Here is a 27,815-nt window from a genome sequence, read left to right as displayed (position 1 = left end):
GCTGAATTTATGTTACACAGACGCTTCCCGGGAACGGTTTGCGTCCTGTTTTGTCCAAAAAAACCTCATCCTCTTTGAAGCGTCCACCACTGAAGTACCTGCGCGGGCAACGGTGGCAGGTAATCGACCTGGCCAAGCATGAAATGAAGAAACGAACAGTAAAACAACTCAAATAGAAACCCATCCTGTAAGCGTCTGTTGTTGTGTGCCGGCTGCTGGCCGAGATCGTACTTGCCCGGCTTGGTGCATAGGTTGCAACCTGATTTAAACTCCACCAACCAGATTCATTCCCTGCCTTCGGATTGCAGCCCCCGAAAGGATGCACGGACGTGGTGGCAAACGAAACTTCGGCACAAAATAAGATCCACAAACGAACGGTTCGATACGTAAAGATAGCTCGGGCGACTGCACGGCCGTCAAGAAAGAGTGGAATCATCATGTCGTACCGTAGCCGACACCGTAGCAGCGTATTTTTGGAAGCTGTAACGCCAGGACCGGTCGACCGGTCATGTCGAAGAGCGTGCGCAGCGGTAAGAAAGGGAAGGGAACAGGGACAGAAATCGAAGCAATAACAAAACCGGAGAGCAGATGTTCGTGTTCTCCAACCATCACCATACGCGTCGCCGGTTGCTGAAGGTACAGATTGATCGAGGTTTCGGGGGATTTTATTTTTATGGGTTACATATTTTTTGAGGTTAGCAGCGGGCATCGGACGAAAGGATAAAGAATTGTTGCCTAAACGATGTGCCCAGGACAGCAGTCGGTTTGATTGCTAATGTTTTTATTCCATCAGGAATGGGTTGTGTCTGTTTTCTTTTTTCGTATTCACTTTAAGCTCTTGACATTGTGTCAATTTTGTAAGACGGTCAGCTGAGAATGTTTCAAACCATTGAAATTTAGAAAAAAAAAACTCCTGGCGAGTGTCACGTAATCGGTTGAAGACTTTTGATGAGTTAAAATCGATCGCTTTTTTGTTCAATACGCCCGTATCCACATGTTCGGCTTATTGCATATTGACAGGCTGTTGAGCAGCTGGCCCGCATAAAGGGGCAGGGTGTTTGAATTTTAATTCTGAGGAGTTGTCCACGGGGTGTACGCATCGGCATACTAAAGCCCGACAGCACGAAGTCATTAGTTGAACATGTTGCCATACTTATGTCGGTTTTTAAACTCATTCATCCATTGTGAGGATCAGCATGCCAGTGGGAATAGTGTATGAAGGAAGGAACTTCCAGCCACCAGTTGGTTGGCGGTTTTATTGACATCAAAAATAGCGTCCGTGGTTCTGGCTGCGGTTCGGGATGCAAACGTCAGTGTAGCAGCAGGATAATGAAAATAGCATACATACACTGCAGCAAAGCGAGCCGTGCTGGTCATTGGTGTGCTGTAGTTTCGTGTAGATTCTAGTGCGCCCCGGGGAGTTATTACACGCAAAGTCACTTTGGGGGAGATGCTTTTCAGGAACGGGTGGATACTGCAAGCATTGGTATGACTACCATTGAACAACGAACAAGAGGGCAAAAAGTGAGGCACAGGACATGCAGCGTGGTTTGTCCGAGCGCTAGATAAGTGGACAGTATTTGGGAGTTGGTGGTGGTTATTTCAAAATTTATGCATTTACAACGGTGCGAGATTTTATGAACGGCCTTTGCCTGCAAGAGGACAATATAATTTAAATGCCATACGAACGGACGATTTTTTACCAGGTGAGAATGATCGGGATGATGCGTTCAGTTGAGAAATATGAAATGGTGAAATGTACCCTGCTACATATTTCGTAATCGAAGAAGTAAAAGTTTCGATTAGACGAAACCCTTTGCCAGATTAGTATTAAAGTTCCTGCCCCAATAAAATAATTCCCTTCTCTCATATTGCCACGATAAACCTTTCAGCATGGACAGTAGTTTATGTGGCGATGTGTTTATGCCCTTGCACTATAAAACACAAACGGGGGTCTAAATTTGATCATCATCATCCCTACTGCTCGCCCGGCCCTTCCGACTCGCAAACCATTCGATCGCATTACTTATTCACGCACGCTTTTCGGTGGTTTTTAATGTTTTGTTTAGCCCGCCCGAGCTCGTACGGTGGGTGCAAACCGTTGTCTCTGATATGGTTGGATAGTTAGGGCGCGTTGCGGTTTCGGCGATAGGCGGGGTAACACCATGTGGGCGCTAGAAATTAATGCTGCCGAGCTCGCTGCGCAACACCTTAAAAATATGCATCCGCACACCATGGCCTACGCCACCGATTGTTTCCCTGTCCCGGGTGGTGGAAGTTATTCGGAAATTAATTATGCTGAAATTGTTTACAGCCCCCCGGGGGGAGCGGATCTGAGAGCACGAAAACATTGGTGTAATCGGGTTTTGTGCATTGAGTGTGACTGGAAACTCGATGATGATGATGATGATGGTCGCGTGTGGCGTCCAGTACGTTAAATACCGTTCGCGGTATCGCTCCAATGGCTGGTTATCCTACCCAGCTTCATCCAGGGATGCTGTTGGTCATCGTGGGGGATTTGTTATGGTTTTTTTGCCGTGCGGAAGTGCATTGCACGTAAATAAATGAATTAAAAAAACGATAATTTATGCGCGAAAAGTAAAAACATGGAAAATAACAAAGTATTGCGCCTGGTGGAATCGATGGATAATCATTCGGTGGAGTTATTTTTCGACATCACAAAGTGGCGTGTCATTGAAGAATGAAGTTCGTTTGATCATGATCGTTTAATGAGAGAGAATGTAATGTTATGCGCGTGGCGGCATAGGCAGATAATTTCAGAATATTGATTTCATTTGTTTTCCACTCGTGAAAATATGTATTTTAATTGACAGTCAATAAGAACCTTCCCACATCAGTCGGTGTTGATTTCATCATCAAACAAAAAATAGCCTCTAGCTATGGATACATTGAATGAATTCGATAAACAAAAACGTGTTTTGAGCATCCTAAATGTCACCAAATGGTGTCACGGTTCAAGAATTAGTGGAAACAAGTTTTACTTACGTAAAATAATCAACGAACGCTATTTGTGGAATCCAACCCATGGCAGGGGGCTATCAATTTCACCTGTTACTCAGAATTTCGTAGAAAATACCCATTTATCGAACAGTCTGCTGCAAAGCTATCCGATTAGCTACCCACAAGGTTGGCTGAGCGCTAGCGCAAAAGCGTAATATGATGAGGCTGTACTTTCCAGCGCTCCGAACGATACTTGCACTAAGGGCTGTTAATCAATCAGTATATACCAAAGCCTTAGGTGACAAAGAAGCAACTGTTGGCGTTCACCATTGTCTCAATGTTGCATAATGTAAAACTGATGAGTTACGAGCGAGCGACACACACGCTGCCTGACATGTTTCGTTTATCTAGAAGCCCACCCAAAAACGCAAGCTAATGTCACCATTCCGGTGCTGCTATGGGTAATTTTCGCTAGAGTTACTTGCGACAGGGTAATCCAATATGAGCGGCTTGAATTTGATACCATCCTTCCTTGGCCGGGTGTCTGGCGGCGGTCCCATTGCGTTACGAAATGCTCTGCCGGCAAGTGGTGGCCGTGGTTCTTGCTGCTTGTATCTACAGCGATGACTTTCTCATCGTTGAAGTCAAAAGGCTGGTAACATGTGGACGTACGTTGACTTTTCGCACGAAGCAAAAGACTTTCCTGTGTATTGTCACACATTTTCGGCCTTACGGTGTGGATAGCATCCGGCCGTTGGGAGAGTCTGTTCAATGCCGGGCATAGGCAACTCTGGCTTCGTTGCGGGTAAACATTAGGAGCAGAAAATTGGCAAGCGAAACCAAGTCGAGCTGGTCGTTATCGGACGGTGTCAGAATGTTCGGTCACTTGGAAATGGCTTTTGAAAATAAAATGATTGATTACAAAACTCGCTCAGTACGATCGCTCGGAGCGATGAGCTTTGTTTGGGTTAGAGATGCTGAGTTGTTTTGGGAATTCGTTGCAGGGTAGGGCGATGGCTGGAGAACGGTTAAGGTCGTTCCGCCTCGGGACCTAATTAAGAATGATGAAGCAATTAAAATGGACGGTAATTGAATCCAATGAGCAACGACAACATTGATATATAATTGGAGGATAAGCTGGAAGGTGATGGAGTAGCGAGATACAAATAAATCGTACGAACGTGTTGTGATTACGTGCCTGAAATTTCCACACCGAATAACATTCGTGTTGTTTTCTGTGAGGGGTATTGGGTTAAATTATTCATATTTAGTCGTTGAAAGTCATTGGTCGAATAGTTTTACTTGTTTCCTCGCTTTTATACCTAGTTTCAACATCTTTAATTTACAGTCTATTCCTTATCGTTTGAATGCAAATCATATTCTTTCAAACTTTGAACATAAGCGAAAGTTGAACAGAATATGCTTGTACCTTCTGCATCCTTTCATCACAAATATGTTTTCATACCATAAACGAATTATACTTGTCCCGGCACTAGCCGAACAATTGTACAGGAACTTCGGCAAGAGCACTGCCAACGGTGGAAGGTGCATTTGCATTCGCATTCAGATGCAGATGCACCGGGACTGGGGTTGCTATTCGGATGAGTCAATAAACGAGCATGTCTACAAGATCCCGGACGCATTTCCACACGACCATGAGGCTCGACAACAGCAGAATCTTCGTCTTCTTCGAATTCTTGTTTCACCGGAACATCAACCACAGACCCTGGCATGGCATTGCTCACTTGCTGTAACATAGTTGCAGATGAAAATACTCGGAGCCTTCGAACGGAGCAGTGTCAAACACTGACCGGGATAAAAAGGGAGCCAGCCTTGCTTTCTGGCAGACACACAAAAACCAGAAGGATAATCCAGTGTGAAGTATGTTTCGGTAGGGAGCAAAGGTTCGTTGCTTACCGTTTTGCGGTTTCTATTGTGGTTGCTGTGGTTTCTCTCCGGTGGTAGCGGTGTGGTGGGTGTAGTAGAATGAGGCGAAAGAGTTTGATGATGGAGAAGTCGGTTACAGGTGCTATGGGGTAGTGTTTGATACAGACATCTTCAGAAACTACCGTTTTCGTGAACCGTTTGCTTCACGGTTGCATATTGAATAGAATGAATATTTCATCCGTATCTGTGGGTGTGTCTCGTCCCGGGCGAAAGTCGTCCCTTATTTACGAGCGTTGAAAAAACATCCTCCAAACTCAAGCACGAAGGGGAAAAAGAGCGTTGATGAAATTTCGATAGGATCCACTTGAGTTTTGCAATTTCGAATTACAAATAGCTTGTGCAAATATTGAATCGACACAGGGGTACCAATCTAACTCGCAGTCTAGGCTCGTTGTCGACGTTTAAAACTGCCTGATAGAACGAAAGGGACGAACATATTGAAGGGAAGAGTCACTTTAAGAACGATGCAAAATGTAAGAAGTAACTCAAACAAAAGCCCTAGAACCTTTCCTTCCTGCTGAGTGGCTAAGTGTGTGTGTGTTTCTTTTAAGACACTCAACAGCTACACATTACGTTCATCAACTACACTTTACACAGTTCATTCCAATTCGTTTGATGGCTATCCGAGCCCTTGTCGACAGACAGCAGACATCAAACAAACTTTGGCGCAAAAATTAAAGTAAATTAAAACTCCGTCAGCTTCACTGCAATAGGCTGCTTTTCGGCGGATCCCCCCTTAGCCCAACAAAATGATTCGCCCATAAAATTGGAATCTATCTATGTAAGTGTCAAGCGGGTACTCTCCTCTTTAACTGGGTAAATTGCTATCAAGAAGAAATCGCTGAAAATGTTAACTTTTGATCTTGGTGGTAGTAAAGCCGTCGTAGGATCTCGACTCTTCGGTAAATGTGTGTGGAAATTACTCTTGAAATCGAGAACGACTGTTACGTTGCGCGTGTCAAAACTTCCGCTTGTGGAATGAGGCCATCACGGCAAGAGAGGGATAAGTTTTACGACAAAGATTTCGGTAGGATTGGTGGCTAGAACAAACGACAAGAAAGCGATACTGCAATGTGTATGGGTTAGCAATTTCGAGGCGATATCGTGGTACAGTACTCTTACCCTAGTGGCATAAGAGAGAGTGTTTTGGTGGCATTGTCGTGGTAGAGATGTCTTCTATTGTCAGCACATAAACCGTATCTAGAAACTGAACAATCGCAAAGAACGAGAGGGTGTGGTAAGTAAAATGAAAATGAAATTATGACTTCGATTGCTTGCCGAATCAATATAAGATCCAGTACGAAGGATTCATCCTTTCAATCAAACCAAAAGGCAAGGTCAAGAGTACAGAGAGAAGCAACCCAATTACCACGATTTCCTTTGGCACATCAATGCGGGCTGTCATCAAGGGATATTCCATCACCTAACGAGTGTTTCTAGCTCCAAAAAGACGTACTACAACCATGTACGATTCACAGACATTACTTCACAGCATCCAGTCTAATCGTCATTCAGGCACACTACAATTTGAAGGATGTGTCAGGTCGGTGTGTCGGCAAATTGGCAAACCGATATCGGTTTCTGTGGTCCGTTCTTCCTGCCCTCCGGCCAGCCATGCTATTTAATGCCCTCGGGTGCGCAATAAATGAGGAAATCGAATTTAAATTGAAATCAATTGACAGTCACTGATTGCGCAGCGACCTATCGACCTATCGGTGCCTTCCATTAGTCAGGCTTCTGCACACAAACATACATCCTTCATGGCTGAAAGCAGCGGATGTTGAAGGGAAATCAGTTTCAAAGTACCGACAACAGGACCACCTCGAGGGCGAAAAGCGGAGAAGAGCAGCAGGATGAAAGCTTGCACCCACCGAAAAGCTTCTGATGAGACCCAGTGACAGGCGTACGGTCAGGAGTGTTTGACATTCCAGTCTGGCATCCGAACGACCCGGCCCCGACTAGTAGGCCGATCGTACGCGGTTGAGGTGAAATTTTCATCGGAAATGAAATGAAAGCTCGCTTCCGCAGGGCGTTGTGATGGAACTGATCTCTGTGTAAGGGAACGATGTGTTTGGCAAACGTTCGTTCGGCAAGTTGGTGGTGAATGATGAGGTGAACATTACTGGTACACCAGCAACTAATGAAGGCATGAGGATGGTCAAAACTTCATTAGATGTCCTAGATACGGAACAAAGAAAGCAGGTCATCTGAGAACGTAGATTGAGCAAATTCATATTGTAATCTATTTACTCTTCTTGAGAGAAAGCTTGGTGTGGAGCCAGCAAAATGCTTTAATGTGCCACATACGCCGCAAATTCGCACCTCAAGTACGAATATAAACGGGCATTAAAATTCGTCAAAAATTCAAGTGTATTAATGAAACAATTCAAGAGCACATGACAGCTGCGGTAACCCACCCACCCTCGGCGATGGCAGAGTTTCCTTCTCTTGCTGTCATTTGTGTGCCAGCCAAAAGGTGTCCTTTCCGCACACTCGGGCACAACTGTAGCAATTAGTCGTCTGTAGGGCTTGGTTGAAGTGCATTGCGGTACCCGATGAACATACGAACACGGGAACGAACACTTCACAAATGCCAACACGAATGCAACCGTACTTCAGCAGCACTCGTCAAAAGCGGTCCTTTTTTGCCTTTTTCGAACGAAACGAGATGGAAAAAAGAGAATCAAAAAAGTCCCCATTCTAACCAGGAAAACAAAACCGTCCCATTTCATCATGATGCCAATCATCATCAGTTATATTATTTATACCCAGCGGCGTCGTACTTAATATCAATAATTTTACACATCCAAAAACGTACTGTGTAAAGTGTGTGTACTCGACACTGTGTATGGGAACGTTGGGAGGATTGCATGAAAGTCCTAGGGGTGGACAGAAATATAAATCAACATCATCTATTCGGTTCCCTATTCACAAAAAAGAGACATTTTGTTCAACTTTTTACACTCGTCGGTGTTGGGTGACTTTTTTCGAGTGTTCTCCACTCACACACCCACTTTAAAGGCACGGTCGGGCGGGCGTAAATCAAACTTTTATTCCATCACAATTTCCTCTCTCTCGCCCACCGGATGGTGTGTCCAAAGCAGGGCATAAAAATATCACATCACTCCTCTATTTCTAGTGCCGCAGTACACAACAAACGCCGGAATGAAAAAAAAAACAAAACAAAACAAAAATGTTTGTTTCCTTTTGCCCGATAAATGCGAAATAAAGTATAAAAAGGATAACGCCACCGAACACACAAAAACAGTTGCACTTCATCCGAATAGCCAGCCGCGCACAATGTGCCTGGGTAAAGGAATGGAATCAAAAAGTTATGCAGCAGAAGCAATCTACCGCCATCGGCCATGGGAAATATGTGCACGTGATTATACGTGCCGGTTGATAGGACAATAATATAACTTCAAACGGGCAACGGAACAAAACTTTTGCGTATATTGGGTGGAAAGGAGCAAAATACAGAAGACAAAACAATAGCAACAACAAAAATCGTACGCGTCGAACAAGTTGCCTAACATGAACGCCCATCATGCCCCGCCGCCAGCAGGCAGGCAGAGTTGAAATATGTTTAACGTGACTTTTTGCTTATGATGGTTTCATGATATTTTTGTGTGTGTTTTTTTGCTCACATTCCCGATCCGCGCCTGGTGGCAGAACAAGGTGCAACGAATTTATTTTCCTTCTTTGGACGTTTTTATTTCAACATTAGCCATTACGCTTTGAGACACACGTGTGAGGTGAATTGGGAAGTTTTTTTTTGGTTTTTGTTGAATGTTGTACGCTACGCTAGCAAAGAAGTGTGTGCGTGACTATGTATCATACGGTGTCCTTTGCAGCCGAAGCTTAGAAAACATAAAAGGGTTCAACTAGCTCGGGCAAAGATAATTTGATCCACAGTACCAGAGTACCGGAGGCTAGTGCGAAAAACCGTCGTTAGGGTTAGATTCTACGAGCATTGGTCGTGCACAATGCAAGATATTGTGTACAAAAACATACGAAGATGAATTAAACCTCCCAGCACGTGAGCATGGCAGCACATTTTGGCAAACAAAAATAATAAAAAAGGGGTTTCATCATTAGCAAGGATTTCGGGTGCGGTGGAAATGGTCTGGTCGCTCGTTTGTCGTTCGTGACCGGTGAATCATTTTCGGCGGGTGGCAAAATACGACTCCGGGAAAGGCCGGGAAACATAATTTTGAAAAGTGTGCAACATTTGTGCAACGTGTGAAATTGCGAACGCTTGGTCACGGTACGCTCCATGGAAGCAGCATGGTGGTGTTTGTGTTGTGTTTTGTTTTTTCTTTGCTGGGTCGGGAAAGTTTTTCCCAATCCCTTATCGCAGGCGCTGCGGGCTCGATTTGTAGAATAGGGCAGTGGTAGTAGTTCTGTGTGTGTGTCTAGTTTTCGGCAGGAAAAGAAACGACGCTCGGGAAAATGTGCAGATTGCAAATATTTATTCAAGGGATAAAAAATAGGACGCTTGAAAGAGGGCTCAGAGTTTTGAGCACAGAACTTTGCGAGGATAGATACACGGGTAGCAGACACAGTGCCCAAAGGTTCTCTGTGGCCATTTTGCAAAACAACTCGAAAAATCGGACAAGCAAGACACAATATATCCCAATCGATTGAATCGATTCGAGGAAGATCGGTGTAAAAAGAAGATAGCAATCGGAAACCTCACACAAACTGTCATGACTACGGCAGGAGCATTTTAAGAAGATCGAGGAATTGGCATTCTGAAAATGATGTTTTTGTTCCTGTAGATATAAAAATCGATAGACACACCAGAGAAGCATTGAGCGCGAACATCATCAAGTAGCGGGATCGTTCAAAACCAACGTCCAAAGAAGAAACGTGTACGTTTTCTAGATACGGAAGAATTACGGAAGCAGCGATTTCCACAGCCGTGGCACCCAGCATAAACGGAAAAGCATCATTGAACATTAGCCTTTCTCGGTTTGCTTTTGGGGAGCTGAGCGGGCGAAAAATTGGTTTGGCTATTCTTGTCGGATAATCTGGATTTTCGGCCGAACTTGGCTGCCGAACAGTGGACGACAGTGTGAGTTGGGGAGTACGTAGTCAACAGAATTGAAAGCTATGAGGAAAATGTGAGGAAGTGAAGATAAACACAGTGGGTCTGAGTTGGTCGGTGCAGTATTGTGGAATTATTATTATTTTACGCTAAGTTGGTGAAAAAGGGTAGCCAAAGGGAATGAAACAAAATTGTTGGAATGTTTCAGTTTGTTTTAGATGATTTAAAGGCTTTTTCAAACGTAAGGTTTGATAAAAAAGGATAAAGAGAAATAAACTCCAAAATAACAAAAAAACACACTTCAAAATCAGGTCACACACTAGAGGTGAAACTAATCATATTTCATACAACCCGTTGACACTAATCTGCTGCGTACAGGTTGGTTCAATTTAGATTTCAATTTAGATATAACATCCTGCGAAAAGGGAAAAAGGTGGCTCCACATGGACAAACGCACTGCGACCGACCATAGGGAGTTGCCAGTGATTCATGGTTGAACGGAAATTGATCAATTATTCTACTCCGCTGCCATCAGAAACCAATTTGTAGGGAAGAGAAACTTCAGTGCAAGCAGGGGCTTCAGGATTAAAGGATTAAATATTTCAAACAACGAAATAACTTTCCTGTTTTTTTGGACTTATGTTTCAATGGAAGAGGTTAGCAATAATTACTAGGCAAGCGTAGTATGCGTTTGCTGTTGTTTCATGCTTTTAAAGTGCCAACCCTCGCACGCCAGCGGAATAGTCGCTGTCGATGAGCTGGAAAATGCATGACTTTCATGCTAAAAGCCAAAACCATCGCGTGTACCAGCAACAATGGTGGGCTAACATTCGCAAATATTCACACCTTTATGCTTGCCACATGCCGGAGGCCAGTATCCGACCCTACGATCAAACACAAAACAATGCTGCTCGTCTATTTCCAGATGCAACATAGTCATGGCAGTACGTTGCCGGAAGTCAGGACCGATCGATAATGGCACTGGCTGCAATTTTACCCATCGGAGTGGTCGTATGTTTCCTGCCCGTTCGATGGTCATTCATTTGCTCAATATGAAAACTCCAAAAACAAACGCAAACGAAGCGGGCGAAACAGGCCTATTCGCAGGGTGGCAGTTTTTTGCGTGACTTTGCAACGGAAAGGTGGCAAAAACACGAATATCTCCCAGAAGGTTCCGATTGCTGGACACTTCTCCATTTAGATTCAGGATGCTTTTCGACATCGGAGCTTACGGTGGAGCCATTCAGGTACGGGGCACTGAGGGCGGATGTTTCATTCATGTTGCATTCTCTATCATTGACGCTATTGTGCTGTTGCACTATCGCGTGGAATCACCGTCATCGTTCATGTTCGGTTCGCGCGTGGGGCAAGTCATGGCATGACCCTTTTGGAACGTCAAAAACAACCTACAGACTGTTTTTGGGGTGGACCATCTCGAACAAGCTTTTGAAAAAATACAAAAACCATTAGTGCCCGAATGAATGGCTTAGAGTGCAACTTATTGCAACATACTTGCGCCTAAATGTATGCATTGCGCTTTCTGTAACGTGCTTTTTAGGCTGCAGTGAAAGCGTACTCAAAAGCACTACATCGATAGCAGAATTGATTAATTCTTCAGCAACGCAAAATTGCACTCAACTCCCGGCCGCATACTTCACTTAATGATGCAAAATGTTGAAATTAGCTCAGCTTAGCCTTTCAACAAACAGAGCGCAACAATTGATAACAGCTCCCGTTGGCGGGGAGAGGCAGTTGTCAGCGGGAGTTTAATTAGTCACATTTAAAGCGATGTTTCGATCGGCTTCAGCTTGTCACAGTACTTCTCTTCCATTCCTTTTCCCTGCATGCAGGAATGCATTCCATGCTCTGCTATCAGGCACGTTCAGCGCTGCCAATAAGAGCACAGCGACACAAAGAGTGTATACCTTCAGGCGTGGAAGCTTTGTAGCACACTGTCCACGAGTGATACTATTCATCCATTTGTTAAATTCCATGCCAACGATAATCCGCCTATCGAAAGCATTTACCGAACAAAACACAGGCACTCTGCTGTGTGATCGAAAAACCTTCCACCCAGACGGCAGGACGGGTTGCGCAAAAGCTTACTGTCCTGATAATGTACGTACATTGTGGCACTTTTTAGATGGTTTCCGCTACGAAGCAAAATGCAACGAGAGGTACGGGCAGACATACGGGCAGATGCAAATGCATTATTCCGGTGTTTGGAGCTTGGCTGCAAATTTGTTTCCGTTTTGTTTTTAGCGTCCTATGCATATGTTGCGAACCAGTTGGGCGGATATAATCGGTGCCTAACTGTGGGTGCATGTAGGCTGTTGAATATCGTTATTTTTTGTACGTTCACTGCTTTTTAGCTTAAAAAACAACAGAATGTATACATAAAAACTGAATCCTGTACAATTCGAGAATCCCCTGGATTGGAATATAAAATGTAAACTAATTAGTTTTTGCTAGTGGCAAGGATTGTTTTGTGTTTTTTTTCAAAAGGCACGTTTGGACCGTATTGCAAATTGTGATGTGGATGTGTTAAATGGAATTAAATTTCTGACCATCGTAAACGGTTGTTGCGGGATGGATTGAATTTCCATACAAATCGTTCGCCCAGTATAACAACAAAGCCTAAACGGTGGAACAAAAGCAATTTAAATCATTTTAAACGAAGCGATGCAGGGGAAGATTATTGAGCTTTTTTAGTATTATTTATCGAAATGAACATTTGTGCTAATTAACTAATTGCGAATCGATGATGCAAAAGTCCTGTTATTTGTTACTATTTTAATGGTAAACCCGCTTGGAACGTGATTTTTATATTTTGTGCTTGTTTCTTCTAGTTTTAAACAACTTTGTGTACGTCTTTTTACAGTATGCACTGCAATTCACTTTCTCATAACATTGCGAGAGATGAACACGTTGAATTCACGTTCAATAAAAGCCACCAAAATGATTTCAATGCTCGTGCCATAACCATAACTTGCTTTCACGCATTTCCCTTATCGGCTGCGAAGATAATCATTAGCGCGTAATGTTAATCGTAAATTTCGCTGATCCAGCGCGGAAGCACGCTAAGAAAATCTTTCGTCTGCCTGTTCGGTACGAACTGTTAAAAGTTGTTATTCGCATTTTTCGGTCGTTCACCGCTCACTGCTCATCATCATCATCATCACCGTCATCCTCTTTGCACCGCCTTATCGCCAGTAACATGATTGGCTCTCCTGTTTTATCCAATACTGCCTGCACAGTTATCAGCAGAGACCGATCGGTGGGCGCGGGAAAAAAAGCCTTCCGTAAAGAAAAGCGCTTCCCACAGTGCCTTCACACACACGCGCAAGCAGGGTAAATGGTAGCTAATGATGGTAAAAACTATGGCAGTACCGTGGCTCACCGAATGGGCCTCTAAGCTTCCATCGCCGTAACACCGGGTTAAAGCACTATTGCCTGGCAGCCTGCACGACGACGACGACGTGCTAATGAAACACATGTAAAAGTGCCGGTACGTGATTGCAATAGTGAAGCTCGTTCTGGGGTTCTTTTATTTTTTGTGCCTTTCCTTCCACACCTCCAAAGGCCGGGGTACCAATCTGCCTGACCAATTTCCTGCACGTGGAAAGATTTCATCCAGCGCACGCTTCGGACTCATGGGCCTTTTTTTTTTGGATTGTTTTGTTGGAGCCTCCGGTATACTCCGTGTGATACCCTTTTATGTGTGTGTGTATGTGTATGTCGGGTGTTATTTTCCCTTTCAATGGAGCACACCGAATGGTAACATTTTGCTAGTGACTCCTTTCATTCGGACAATTTGGGAGTGTGTGGGAGTTTCTGTTTTGCCAGCAAACATCAGACGGGTTGAGAAGATTCTGCCTGACGTTGAGCTGAGGACAGTGGGCAGTGGCGTAGGTAGGGTGAGTAATCGGCTTCAACATGAAGGCATAATGGAACCCTGGGACTAGTTTTCCACCGAACTATTAGCAAGCGGACGTGTGTGGGTGTGTCTTACGGTTTCCAAGCAAGCAAATATTTTATTTGCTTCTTTATTTGCTACACTTTGGCATACCTGCTTGGTTCTCTCAGGGGAATGTTGTCGGAATTCAAATTTGCTTTTTGTTAAAGTATTGTCTAAATTTCGTAATCTCTTCCAGCAAATCCTTTGCTCGTCAACACCGCCTCCCCTTGAAGAGAGAAAAGTTTACATCCACATACAATAGATTCACACACACAGAGAAAAAGAGAGTCAGAAGAGATAAATTATTCAGTCCAATCAGTCACGGAATTACGCTGAATCGTCATCCGTGCGAAGGAATGCGTCATCCCGGTCAGGTGGATGGATGGAAGGAAGTAAAAACAACACCGTAACCGAAACCTCGCCAGTAATATCGTCCCTGAGTGGCTTGATATAATTTACCGATGGAATTTAGGAGGAAATGAATCGAGCGGGGCGTGCAGAAGGGAACTGCGAGATCATTGGCCACACCTGCGAATAGGGACACTATTACCGGAAAGTGGTTTCGTCAGCTTAATAGACCTTTCGCACGGAAGCTGATGGTGTGATGCTGCGAATGATGAATTCGATGAAGCCCTCTCACCTGACGAAGGATGAAGGTTTGGAACACATTTCTGACCTAATTATTGTACGGTGTTGGTTTTTTTTGCCAACAAGCGAACTGGTTTGGGACGAGTTGGTAGGGGAATAAAATATTTTCCCACGAATAAAGAGCTTATACGTTGTGCACAGTGTGAATAATTCTTTGAATGAAATTAATTGGAATTTAAAAGCATTAAGCGCATTTTCAGGTACAATATTTATTGGTCCTCTGAATGTGCAGCAGAGATTGTTGTGATTGAGCGGAAAAACGAAATCCGATCCGAATAATTTATGACACGATGTCCGAAGCCTGATGCCGAATAGAGTTTAAAAATTCATCATTTTCCACACATTTTCAGTGCCCATTAACGTTTCAATTTGTATTTAATACTTTCCGAGAGAAGTCCAATGATGTTCGCAGTTGACAAGTTTTGTGTTGTTACAGCTTGTGTTTATTGGCAGTTAAACGTAACAAACGCTTCACAGTGGAGCAATTTCATGCGAAGGGATTATCATATACATTTAATTAAAATGGGAAGCAATAAATCGAATCTGTGTTTTGTATGGCTCCATTCAATTGAAGCATTTTATGACACTGGAACATAAATTTGCAATTACAGTGCAGTTGCAATTGAATAAAAAAATTATTGGGGAAGGCGACAGTATTCGTGGGAACAGATTTGGCACTGGATGGTTGAGCTATTTTTGGACGCATAATTAAAACCGTGCAATGTCAACGTGGTTCATTTTTTCTCATGGGTTTGAAAATGCATTCGATGACCTTGGTTAAAATTAGACCTGAATAGTTTGATGGCTTGAAGGATGTTGTCAACATGGAATTAAATTACGATTTCAATAGGGGCTATTAAAGAAAAATGCTACATTTACTTACGTTATTTTTTAAGTTAACGAAAAGAGTACTACAGTCTTATAGCAACACTTTTTGTAGCACTCTTTTTAACCCTTTCACGTGTCAACCATTCACTAACGTATACCTACTATAATAAGGACTCTAATTCTTGCACAAACATTCACAATCACACACGCACTTAGAGCTTCACGCTTATTACACTCACGCTTATTACCTTTCAAGAGGTTTATTACACTGTTTTCCTCTTCAAGACAATTCAGATTGCCGAAAAAACACACTAAATTATTTAATCTCCAGTTTTCACGCTCACAATCACACGTACCTGTAATGGTCACGCTAATTACGATACCTTCACTTGATTGTAACCGACACTTGGGCACGGTAGCCGATATTCTTGTTCGCTTCCGTTCTGCAAAACAACTGCAACAAACTCACTACACGATGACGCACATTGACGCACGTGACGCTTCCTCGCTTCCAAAAGGGTGTAGCAACCCAGCGGGGGAAGGTGTTGCGGTCTATATGCCACCTGCAAAGAAAGGGGGAGGAAAGAAAATCGATTCCCTGAAGGTCAGCACCCGGTGTGAAACAAAATCGCAAAACTCTAGAACACTTGACACAAGGCACAAGCCCTTCCTGGGTCGATCCTGGGGCCACTTTCGCTAACACAGCAACCCGCGAGCACATGGCAACGGCCAAACTTTAGCATAAAGCACACACCACCATCGTTAGAAAGCACACCACTGTGCTACTGCCGCTGTCTCCGTCGCCGGGGCGTTTGGAAATTGGATGTAAACTTCCTTTCGAGCGATCAGGTGCATCGGAGCAGAAAATGAGGCAACTTTCCAGTTTTCTGCCGTCTTGAGAATGCTGTAGAGGTTTATTTCAGCGTGTTTTGTGTGGTACACTTTTTTCGGGGGATGGTGGTTGCCAATGCTGCGTCCGTTTCCATACACAACTGGGATCTGAGTTTGAAAACTTCCCACCGCTGCACAACCGAAAGAAAGACTCAGTTTGTTGTCAGCTTGACTTCACTCAATTCGGCTCGAAGGAAAATCACTCATAACATTTGCATAATCTTTTGCATGCCGAAGAGGGGAAATGTTTACGCGTTGGCGTAAATATTTTTTACACATTTTTTTGCTTCGGCGCTTTGCCAGCGCCACGAACGATTCACGGGACAACGTTTCATCTAACCATCAAACGATAGGGCTAATTTAACGATATTTTCGTTTTTTTGCACTTCTTTGCTTTACAACCATAAACACACAGCACACACGACCCGCTCAGGTTTGCATCCTGTTAGCGCACATCCTCTTTGCTGCTACCCTTATCCGCCTACTGCGAGGAATATACATTCCATTAGGCGGATGCCGAATCGTGGCAGAAAACGCACGCGGAAACAAATCTTGCCCCACTGCCGGGGGGAAAGGAATGTGTCCGCGCGTTCGCTGGAATCCTTTTGCGTCGTGACAGAATGACAACACACTCTCACACACACCCACACACACCCACACATACACTGTGCACGAATCAAAGGATGCGTTGATTTCGCTTGAACGGCAAGAAGCGCGCGCGCACACAAACACAAATACGGCCGGCCTGAAGAGGCAGCGACCGGCAATTGCACACTCACTCACTCACCCAAACACATACACAGAGGGAGATACACCAAACGATGAAGATACCTTTTGTGAAAAGAAGGACGACGGAATACGCTGTGTGGGTGCGAAAATGCGCTTTGCACTTTGCACGCCCGCTCACGAGGGGTTTCCACCGAAGAATGAAAGCAAGCGTGCTTGAGCATCGGGGCGAGAGCATAGAACATCGCACGGACTTCGCACAATGGGTACGCCGTTTGCTGGCGATTGGCTAGAATTGGAATTTGGTGTGCGGTAGGAGGCTTTTCGACAATTAAATTGTTTGTTATTTACAAATATGTATTACATTTTTCGAATGGTTAGAAAGGGTAGGGGTGCAGCACAAATTAATGCCTTTTAGCGCACTTATTCGCCATAGAAACAACATCTTAAATTAATTGAAATGAACCATTGTTTGCTGAAATATATAAAAAATTCGATGAATTAAAAAAAATAATTTGAAATGACGCAAGCAATAATGTAATTTTTCATTTGGATTTTATTTTACAACCCCGTACACGTTATGTCCATCCTGCACCGCACTGTACACACTGCTTGTCTCTCGCAACGCTCTCTCAACGCTTCGACCCAAGCGGCATCGCTGAGAGAGAATTGAGCTTTTCCCGTTGTTTCCCCCCCTGACATACCCACGAACGGTGTGTTTGTTTCTACGCGATGCGTTATTCTCTGTTGTTGTTGTTGCTTTTAACACTGTTACCACAAGAGCTTGAAGCAAGAAGCGTTTCACACCATCACCGTCTCACCCAGACTTTGGTGTTGTGATGCGTTTATTTGTACCCCCGCCCCTATGTTCTTCTTACCCTTACCGCGCACCCCATACATTCTGACTTAGAATTCAAATCAAAGCGAGATGGTCTAACTGAATTTGGAAAAGATGAGTGATGGATGTTTCATTACGATTGAGCACATATGTTAACACAAAATTAACAAAAACTTGAACTAAAGTTTAATGAAAAAAAAATAAAGGTTTCCGGCATCGGTATAATGATATAAAAAATAATTATATTAACAACATGTATATAATGACATATATATAAATATATATATATATATATATATATATATATATATATATATATATATATATATATATAACATATATATAACATATATATATATATCATATATATAATATATAATATATACATATATATAACATATAACATATATAAACATATATATATATATATATATATATATATATATATATATATATATATATATATATATATATATATATATATATATATATATATATATATACAGATATATATATATATATCTATATATATATATATATATATATTTTTTTTTTTTTTTATTTTATATATGTTGTCCATATAGTTATGGTAAGCGGTAATATATTTATTCAAATATACATTTATGTACATGTTACTTTTTTTTTGAATATTTTTTAACATGTTTTTAAAACAAACTTACATGTTTATATTAAAAAAACATTATCTTGAAAAATTGAAAAATTAACAGAGTATATTGTCTGTTTCACTTAATAACACTCATATAGGAATACATAAAATGTATTAATTAATTACACACGTGCATGTACATGCTTACTAGTTAGATTACCGTTGTACGTGTATGTAATAAAATACATTTTTATCATTATTATGTTTATAATTATTTTTCTGATTATTAAAAAAACACTTATTGTTTTAATTTAAACCACTTTGAAAATAGCAATATATATGATACAATTAGAACTCGCCAATTGCATTTATATCATATGTCTACAAAAAAAGATAGATTATGTTTATTAAAAAGACATTTTTTATGCAACACGACTAATGTCTGCGTATTTTGTCATGTTTATTCTTTTATACAATGTGGATTAACTGACTTATTCTCATATTCATATGAACAACTCGGATTTTTTTGTATTCAATTGAAAAAGCAGACTTGCAATTGGCGAGGTTTGAATGTATTTCGCTTCGTCACATGACAGCTCGCATATCTGTCTAGTTAGAAACGTAAACAAACACGGACAACCGCCCGTAAAGATTGTGTGCAGAATAATCGTGAAATTTTATGTGAAAACTCGAGAAAAGGTAAGTGTTCTGTGCATATTTCAGTAAATAAACTATATTTTAATGCTTGAACACATTATTCCACAGGAAAAACATCATTTCATCCCGAAATTTGGCAACATTCGTCCGAGTATGGTTGAGCAGCTGTGTGTGTGTGTATGCCGACGGAATACGACGCCGGTAAGATGAAATGTTTTACTTTTTAAATCACAATGAATTGCAAAAATAATGCAGATTTAATGATATTGATCTTTGTTACAGTTTCTACATCAATCACTAAAGCCGGCTGTGATCGTGATCGGCACATTCTCAACTGGACCAACACACCGGTCGTTGTGTATCTTCAAGCAAACCAACGTTGCCATACACCACAAAATAGCATGGAAAGGAAAGTATTATAAAATAATATCACATATGAAAGCATTCTAATTTTTCCTTGTTATTTTTCCACTGCAAACAGGACATTGGATCACCGCATCGACAAGTGGTTTTTATGTGCAAGTGTTGTTAAGAAGTGTGTTGTACGGTGTATTACGTGTTTTACTTTATTTGTATCGCTTTGCAAGTGGTACAATTAGTGCGTTTAATCGTTGTAATACAGCTAACATAAGATTTACCCGAGCATTAGAAGCGGCAACAATACATGTGCCTGACGCAGAGACAACAACGCCGTCGGCATCCGTTGATACCATCCAAAGTGATGGTTGAAATCGTATTTAAACGTGTAAAACCATGTATTGGGGCATGTAAGTATTGAATAATAGTTAAATAAAATACATTTTATCGTTGTACTGGACAATGTGCATCGAAATTAAAAAAAAGTGTGTGTGTTTTTGTTTACATCCGAATACAGAAACCACAACGCAACTGTGGTTCGAGCACTCGCTAAGTAACGCTTGAGCTTTGAGCTTTCATTGAGCTTACATAGAATGTTACACGCTACCTGCTCACTAAGGACTGCTATCGAGCAGTGTTATGAGCAGGTAGCGAGCAGTAACGCTTCCATACAAAAATCGCGAAACGTAACGCTCCAATGCTATTTGGGGAATGGCGCGCGCGCTCTCTCTCCCAAATAGCATTGGAGCGTTACGTTTCGCGATTTTTGTATGGAAGCGTTACTGCTCGCTACCTGCTCATAACACTGCTCGATAGCAGTCCTTAGTGAGCAGGTAGCGTGTAACATTCTATGTAAGCTCAATGAAAGCTCAAAGCTCAAGCGTTACTTAGCGAGTGCTCGAACCACAGTATAGCGTTGTGGGTTCTGTATTCGGATGTAAACAAAAACACACACACTTTTTTTTTAATTTCGATGCACATTGTCCAGTACAACGATAAAATGTATTTTATTTAGCTATTATTCAATACTTACATGCCCCAATACATGGTTTTACACGTTTAAATACGATTTCAACCATCACTTTGGATGGTATCAACGGATGCCGACGGCGTTGTTGTCTCTGCGTCAGGCACATGTATTGTTGCCGCTTCTAATGCTCGGGTCTGTTTTTCGTTAGCAGTAGCACAACGATTAAACGCACTAATTGTACCACTTGCAAAGCGATACAAATAAAGTAAAACACATAATACACCGTACAACACACTTCTTAACAACACTTGCACATAAAAACCACTTGTCGATGCGGTGATCCAATGTCCTGTTTGCAGTGGAAAAATAACAATGAAAGATTAGAATGCTTTCAAATATGACATTACTTTATAATACTTTCCTTTCCATGCTATTTTGTGGTGTATGGCAACGTTGGTTTGCTTGAAGATACACAACGACCGGTGTGTTGGTCCAGTTGAGAATGTGCCGATCACGATCACAGCCGGCTTTAGTGATTGTTGTAGAAACTGTAACAAAGATCAAGATCATTAAATCTGCATTATTTTTACAATTCATTGTGATTTCATGAAAAAGTAAAGTGAAAAAGTAAACTAAAAGTGAAAAAGTAAAACATTTCATCTTACCGGCGTCGTATTTCGTCGGCATACACACACACAGCTGCTCGATCACACTCGGACGAATGTTGCAAAATTTCGGGATGAAATGATGTTTTTCCTGTGGAATAATGTGTTCAAACATTAAAAGTTTATTTACTGAAATATGCACAGAACACTTACCTTTTCCCGAGTTTTCACATAAAATTTTACGATTATTCTGCACACAATCTTTACGGGCGGTTGTCCGTGTTTGTTTACGTTTCTGACTTGACAGATATGCGAGCTGCCATGTGACGAAGTCAAATACATTCAAACCTCGCCAATTGCAAGTCTGCTTTTTCAATTGAATACAAAAAATCCGAGTTGTTCACATAAATATGAGAAAAAGTCAGTTTATCCACATTGTATAAAATAACAAACATGACAAAATACGCAGACATTAGTCGTGTTACAAAATGTCTTTCTAATAAACAAAATCTATCTTTTTTTTTTTTGTAGACATATGATATAAATGCAATTAGCGAGTTCTAATTGTATCATATATATTGCTATTTTCAAAGCGGTTTAAATTAAAACAAACATCAGTGTTTTTTTTTAATAATCAGAAAGATAATTATAAACTTAATAATGATTAAAATGTGTTTTATTACATTTATGTACAACGATAACCTAACTAGTAAGCATGTTCATGCATGTGTGTAATTATTTGATATTTGTTTGTGTGCTCCCAATATGAATGTTATTAAGTAAAACAGACAATTTACTCTGTTCCTTTTTCAATTCTTCAAGATAAGGTTTTTTATTAATAGAAACATGTAAGTTTGTTTAAAAAAACATATATAAATATATATATGTAAATACACAAATATATATAAATATAAATATAGAAATAAATAAATATATATATTACAACTTATATATAATATATTATACATATTATAATATAATTTACTATATGAATAAATGTATATATAAGTATATATATATATATATATATATATATATATATATATATATATATATATATATATATATATATATATATATATATATATATATATATATATTTGTATATATATATATATATATATATATATATATATATATATATATATATATATATATATATATATATATATATATATATATATATATATATATATATATATATATATATATATATATATATATATATAGGTGTGTGTTTATATATATATACTTATATATACATTTATTCATATGGTATATATATTATATATTATATATATTAAATATAACTTGTTAATATAATTATTTTTTATATTATACCATATTATTCCGATGCCGGAAACCTTTAATTTTTTCATTAAATTTTAGTTCAAGTTTCTGTTAATTTTGTTATAAAATATGTGATCTGAATCGTAATGAAATATCCATCACTCATCTTTTCCAAATTCAGTTAGACCATTTCGCTTTGCTTTGAGTTCTAAGTCAGAATGTATGGGGTGCGCGGTACGGGTAAGAAGAACATAGGGGCGGGGGTACAAATAAACGCATCACAACACCAAAGTCTGGGTGAGACGGTGATGGTGTGAAACGCTTCTTGCTTCAAGCTCTTGTGGTAACAGTGTTAAAAGCAACAACAACAACAGAGAATAACGCATCGCGTAGAAACAAACACACCGTTCGTGGGTATGTCAGGGGGGGAAACAACGGGAAAAGCTCAATTCTCTCTCAGCGATGCCGCTTGGGCTCCCTCTCGTTCTCTCCGCTTCTCATCGCCCGCCGCCTACCATGCTGGCGATGTTTTTGCGCGACGCGTTCGGGCAACCCGACGGCTCACATTATGCTTATGCTTGGCGTTCACGCTTTTATGCTTGCCGCTCTACAATCCGACAACCGTCGGTACCGCGGGAGCGGTTTGTTGTCGGTAAACAAACCGAAACGACAAGGACGCGTGTTCGGGCCGGTACCCCGAACTGCCGGTTCGCCGGTCCGGTTGGATGATTAGCGCAAAAAGGTCTCCTTTGTTTTACTGTTGCCTTCAGCCCTAAGCTCGAAATCTGACTTTTTTTGCTAGCGGTATCCTTGACGTTAGAAACGGCACCGAACACCCACCTAAAACACGAACAAAACCGGCCGGTTTGTGAGCGAAGGGAGTTCAAGTTCATGCGCATTCATTCTGCATTTTGCATCCTGCCCTGGTAGGGAGCAAAATCCGGCATATCGGATCGGTCGGTCGTTCGAACGAATCCTTGAACCTTGTTCCGCTCTGGGATCCGATGAACGTTGGTTTGGCAATTGGGCCGAGGGGAAGAAAGTGCAGGGAGTGGGGATAACCGGGGCGAGAATTTCGCCATCTGTTAAATTGCCGCTGATTTGCTTCGTTTCCAGGAGGGTTTGGGTATTTTCAGCAACTTTTTGGTTTTGGAGTTCGGCCGAAAGTTGGAGGGTACAATATACACCCATTTGCATATGCATTAACCAATCGATTCCGGGGGATAGTGGAAAGTTTAGCAGAAATCTCTCGCAAGTGGTGGTATTGGATTCGTTGAAACAAAAGTAGAATAAAGATTAGTCGTTCAATTACTGAGTGGGAATGAATCCAAACGCATTGGATATTGGATGTGAGCAGAATATTCAATTGAATGCGCAATTTTATTCAGTTTGGTCAACCATTTGATAGAATATTGACAAAGTTAATTTTATATGTTAAACACACCTCACATTATGTTTTTGCGATGAAATAATAACTTAAAAATAAGCTTTTTGATCCAATCCCCCCTGAAAGCCTGAAAGAGGTCTTGCAGAGTGCCCAGATATTCCCACGTATAATTACGCATCAACTTTCGTCGGCCCGTTTGCTTTGCAGTTCTGTGGCTTCTACTGAGTACGAGTCGAGTAAATTGTGCTAAAAAGTTCTCCACGACGCCTCTCGCTGACACGCATGTAGCTAAAGGATCCTGTTACACTCTCCAGCTTTGCCATTTTGCAAACAAAAAAGTTGCCAAAAAACGAACCGCGACCACATCAATTACCGTCCGTTTCGTTCCTGTCGCCCTTCATTCATTCTTCAAGAGCATGTTCTTCCAAAGGCTTCCAGAGATTCAGATTACAATGGCATTGGTTGGTTGTACCTGGTGACAGGAGTGACATTACCGTCCGTTCGGTGATGCGTAAAACTTCTTCCTTCCCGTGCAACGTGAACGAACGGCGTCGTCCCGATGGCATCTTTCACCATCGCCTTGATGTGGTCCCGCGTTAGTCTCCTGGTAAGCCGGTTCAGTCACATAAAACGACATAATTGCTACTAATTACAAGTTATGCTGCACCCCGTCCAACCCTTTTTCTTGGGCAAATTTTCTCCGCATGCACTGACCCCTTTCTTCCAATTAGAATGCTGCAATCTCTTTTGGCGGTTGCGAGGCTTTTGCAACCTTTGTTGCCTGATTTAATTACAGACCAGTGCTTCAACAACAACCGGGCTGCTAAAGTAACATTTTATCACATTCCACGTGTGCCTTGTGGAAAGGAAGCTGTCACCACGTTTCGGGGGACATTGAACTCACGTCGCCGAAGAGAGCAGCAGTAGGTCAATGGCGTACTAACGGAACGCCATACGCCTTTTGCGTAATACGCAGGGGAGCGATACGTTGCGAGCGAGTTGGTTTTGGGCGAGAAAGTGGCATTTCTTGTTCTCCGTTTTCGGCGACAAATCCTTCCTTTGCTCCCAAGAGGATGCATTCTGACACAGTTACATACTTTCGGCGTAGAAGAAGCCCGCAGCAGGTAGCCCGTGTGCGCTACCTGTTCCTTTTTTATGCGTGTTCTGGTCCTTTTATTCCGCCACCCTTTCTCCTTGTTGAATTTCAAACAGCCGTTGAGTGTTCTTGGAAAAAAAACGGCACGGCCTGCTGCTCCGTAACTGGGTAGGGCCTTCTACCAGCGGTTGTGTCTTTTCAACGCAAGGCGCAGTAGGCCATCCTCTTGACGCCGTTTTTATTTCAAAACGCTCCAAACGAACACGTGCTGCTTTGGAAAGCACATTTAACACGTGGATCTGGTTTTCGGAGTGCAACTTGAGTTGAAGACGAATGTAAATGAACAAGTGCACAATCCGTATAAAAGAGGTAGCAAGGCGAGCTTCCCTCGACGGATGGCAATGAATTTAATTAAAATGTTATCAACGTCCTCAGCACGGGTAAGTGGCGTTAAGCGTGGAGTGACGTTTTTTTTGCTGGAACGGTGAGAAAGTGCATCATTAATGCAGTGGCGAATCTTCACACGTGGCCCAAGAACCAGAGTCCATTTCGTTTTCTCGTTCCAGCTCTCCACTTACCTAACGGGGTGCTCAGTTGATTCTCATGAAGTTGATGAAAGATAATGTTTAAATTATGCTGTGCGCGTCTGTGGGGGAAAACGGCAGGACCCAGAATGGCGTGTTAATTGTAAGCATTAGCACACTTCTTTCCCATTTTTCTATGACTGAGATTTAAATAATAAAGAGTAATTTATTTTGTAATGAGTGACGAGTGAAGAGTTTCAAAATAAATGAACAGTGGTGTAGCTTGAAGCTCAACTTCAAATACATAGAAGACACATAGAAGATCCGAGAACATAGCATCTTCTTTCTAATGTCCTTTCAAGCTTCTTCGTCCTAACCGACCTCTCCGCAAGAGACACCTGCTGTTTTATGGGATTCATGGTCAAGCTTCATACGCTCTTCATCGCTGAAACTGCTTTTTCAGTCCAGTGCACAAACAGCAAACAGCAAAAAAAAAGGATCGAGCGACGAAGGATGTTTAAACACATTATAGGAAGCACCTTGCCAAAATTTGATCCAACTAAACAGATCCAACAGCAAACGAACGAAGGCAAATAAATAATAGCCCCTGAAAGGTTTCTCTTTTCTTTCTCCCCCTGAGCCAAAATCGAACCGATCTGCAATAGAATGAGAGTCCTGTCGTAAAAGCACCCGACGGGACGTGTAGGCATAGGGAGCATATTTTATGTGTTTACGTAGGATCATCGCGACCTCCTTCAGATTGTGCGTGAAGATAGTGTGTACACGGGGCCGGTTCTGCTAGGAAAAAAGCAAAAGTCTTATTTTAAAAATATTTTGTGCTTTTATCCAACAAGCATACGAACGGGCAGGATCTTCTACCAGGTTATTTATTGGTTTAAGCAAATTGGTGCCACATTTGCAAACCGGCCATGTGCGAGTAGTCCTTTTAGACTCTTTAATCTGCTGCTGCACCGAAGCCTGAGTGTGTGTGCTTGGGAGTCATAAAGTGTACGCTTTATGGGACGGGGGAAAATGCGCGTGAAAGTAATAATTGCACACTAAATTGATTCCCATTTGCACGCCCCTATTTGGACACGGACAGGGGTGCGTGGTGGTTGGCTGTGGTTTAACCCCTCTGCTGCAAGCGTTCCAGTCTGGTGTCTAGATAATTGCTTCATTTTTCTGGGTTGTTGTAATTGAAGGGTGGAGGGGGTTTTGGACAGGATTCAGTAGAAAAGGGGTGCAGCGAGAAAGAAATTCGATCTGTTTTGGAGATGGAGAAGACACTTTGTAATAACATCAAGAAGCAATAAGTTTGTCTTTTTAATGGATTGTTTCTATTGTGAATTCTTGTGTGTTTTTAATGTAGTATTTGACGCAAAAATAACTTAAATAAAAGATGTAAAATTATAAATATTGGTTAGGAGTATTTAAGAAATGTAAAAAATATTGCTTTTGCCATCTATACTATACACATTTACTGGAATAATCCATCCAGTATGTTAAACATTAAAATTTATTTCCTCCTCTCATAATCCTCTTTCCCTGTAATAGTGGAGCAAAAACGGAAGTTGAAAAAACGGAAACAAAAGCTTAATTTAAATATGAAGTATTTGATTTCGCTCCGACGAAGTTCGACGCACAGGACATCATCTCATCAGAAGAAATGAGGAGCAAAAAAACGTGCATACATTTTCAAAACGGTGAGCAAGGGAAGCAGAAAGCAGAACAAGGGCCGAACAGCTGTGGAGGAAACTTTACCATCCAACTTCCAACAGCAATGGTATAAATGTAAAATTTATTTTACTCATTCCTTCCACCCATTTCCACCACGTCCCGGTGGGCGGCGCTTCACAGCCGGTTCCCCGGCTGTTGATTACCGATTGCTTGATGGACAACACTGGTCGATCCCGCTGCCAGGTGGAAAAATTAAACGAACGGTCTTTCCAATTCCTTTACCCATCTCTCGGTGCGCTCGCGTTCGTTTGTACAAGTTCTCGCCGCATTTCCGGTGCTTGTTTTGCGCCTGATGAAGTGAGTGTAGTGAAAGGAATGGAATTGAGCAAAAAAACAAGCAAACGACGAGTAGGAAATCAATCCAACCTGTTCGATTAACAGTAAATCAACAGCGAACGCCATTGACACACTTGGTACGGTGTAGTAAATATGGTGCATTGGAAATTATTAAAAATGCAGAAAGGATGAAAAGCACGACTGATGAGCGCGTTCCAGATGGGTCTAATGTTTGTATTTATGAACGACTTCATCATAAATCAGCAGCGTTTGTGTGTGTTTATTTATCGCTCGACGAAGCTTTGCTCATGCCATTCATAGAGAAGCTGCCATTATGCAGTTTTCATAGATAAAACCTCCCCAAAAAAATAGGAAATTACTTGCTTTATTTCCCGCCAAGTTCTTCATTTCAACAAATGAAAAGCGTGAAAAATGGTGACCCATTTTTCATCTGAAGTTCCG

General features: G+C 41.6%; 1 protein-coding gene and 1 long non-coding RNA gene across 4 annotated transcripts in view; one reads left to right on the top strand and one right to left on the bottom strand.

Annotated features, from left to right (window-relative positions):
- Positions 1 to 17,345, bottom strand: part of LOC120947672 (protein tincar) — a 91,115-nt gene extending 73,770 nt beyond the window's left edge. For 2 of the 3 annotated variants that reach the window (XM_040363202.2, XM_040363203.2), the window contains exons 1-2: positions 17,115 to 17,345; positions 15,448 to 15,955 (exon numbers count right to left, since the gene is read on the bottom strand). The gene's annotated coding sequence lies outside the window, so the exon portion shown is untranslated. Of the gene's footprint in view, positions 1 to 15,447; positions 15,956 to 17,070 lie in introns of all 3 variants that reach the window. The other variant, XM_040363204.2, reaches the window with a different exon arrangement.
- A 1,714-nt stretch (positions 17,346 to 19,059) lies between these two features.
- LOC125906522 (uncharacterized) lies at positions 19,060 to 19,945 on the top strand. The gene is made up of 3 exons (XR_007451901.1): positions 19,060 to 19,153; positions 19,220 to 19,312; positions 19,394 to 19,945. It is a non-coding gene; the product is annotated as an uncharacterized LOC125906522 (long non-coding RNA).
- The last annotated feature ends 7,870 nt before the right edge of the window (positions 19,946 to 27,815 follow it).

Source organism: Anopheles coluzzii, chromosome 2 (genome assembly GCF_943734685.1).
Source record: "Anopheles coluzzii chromosome 2, AcolN3, whole genome shotgun sequence".
In the NCBI taxonomy this organism is placed as follows: Eukaryota; Metazoa; Arthropoda; class Insecta; order Diptera; family Culicidae; genus Anopheles; species Anopheles coluzzii.
Note: the sequence above shows the minus strand (reverse complement) of the source record. Positions and strands in the feature narration are given on the sequence as shown.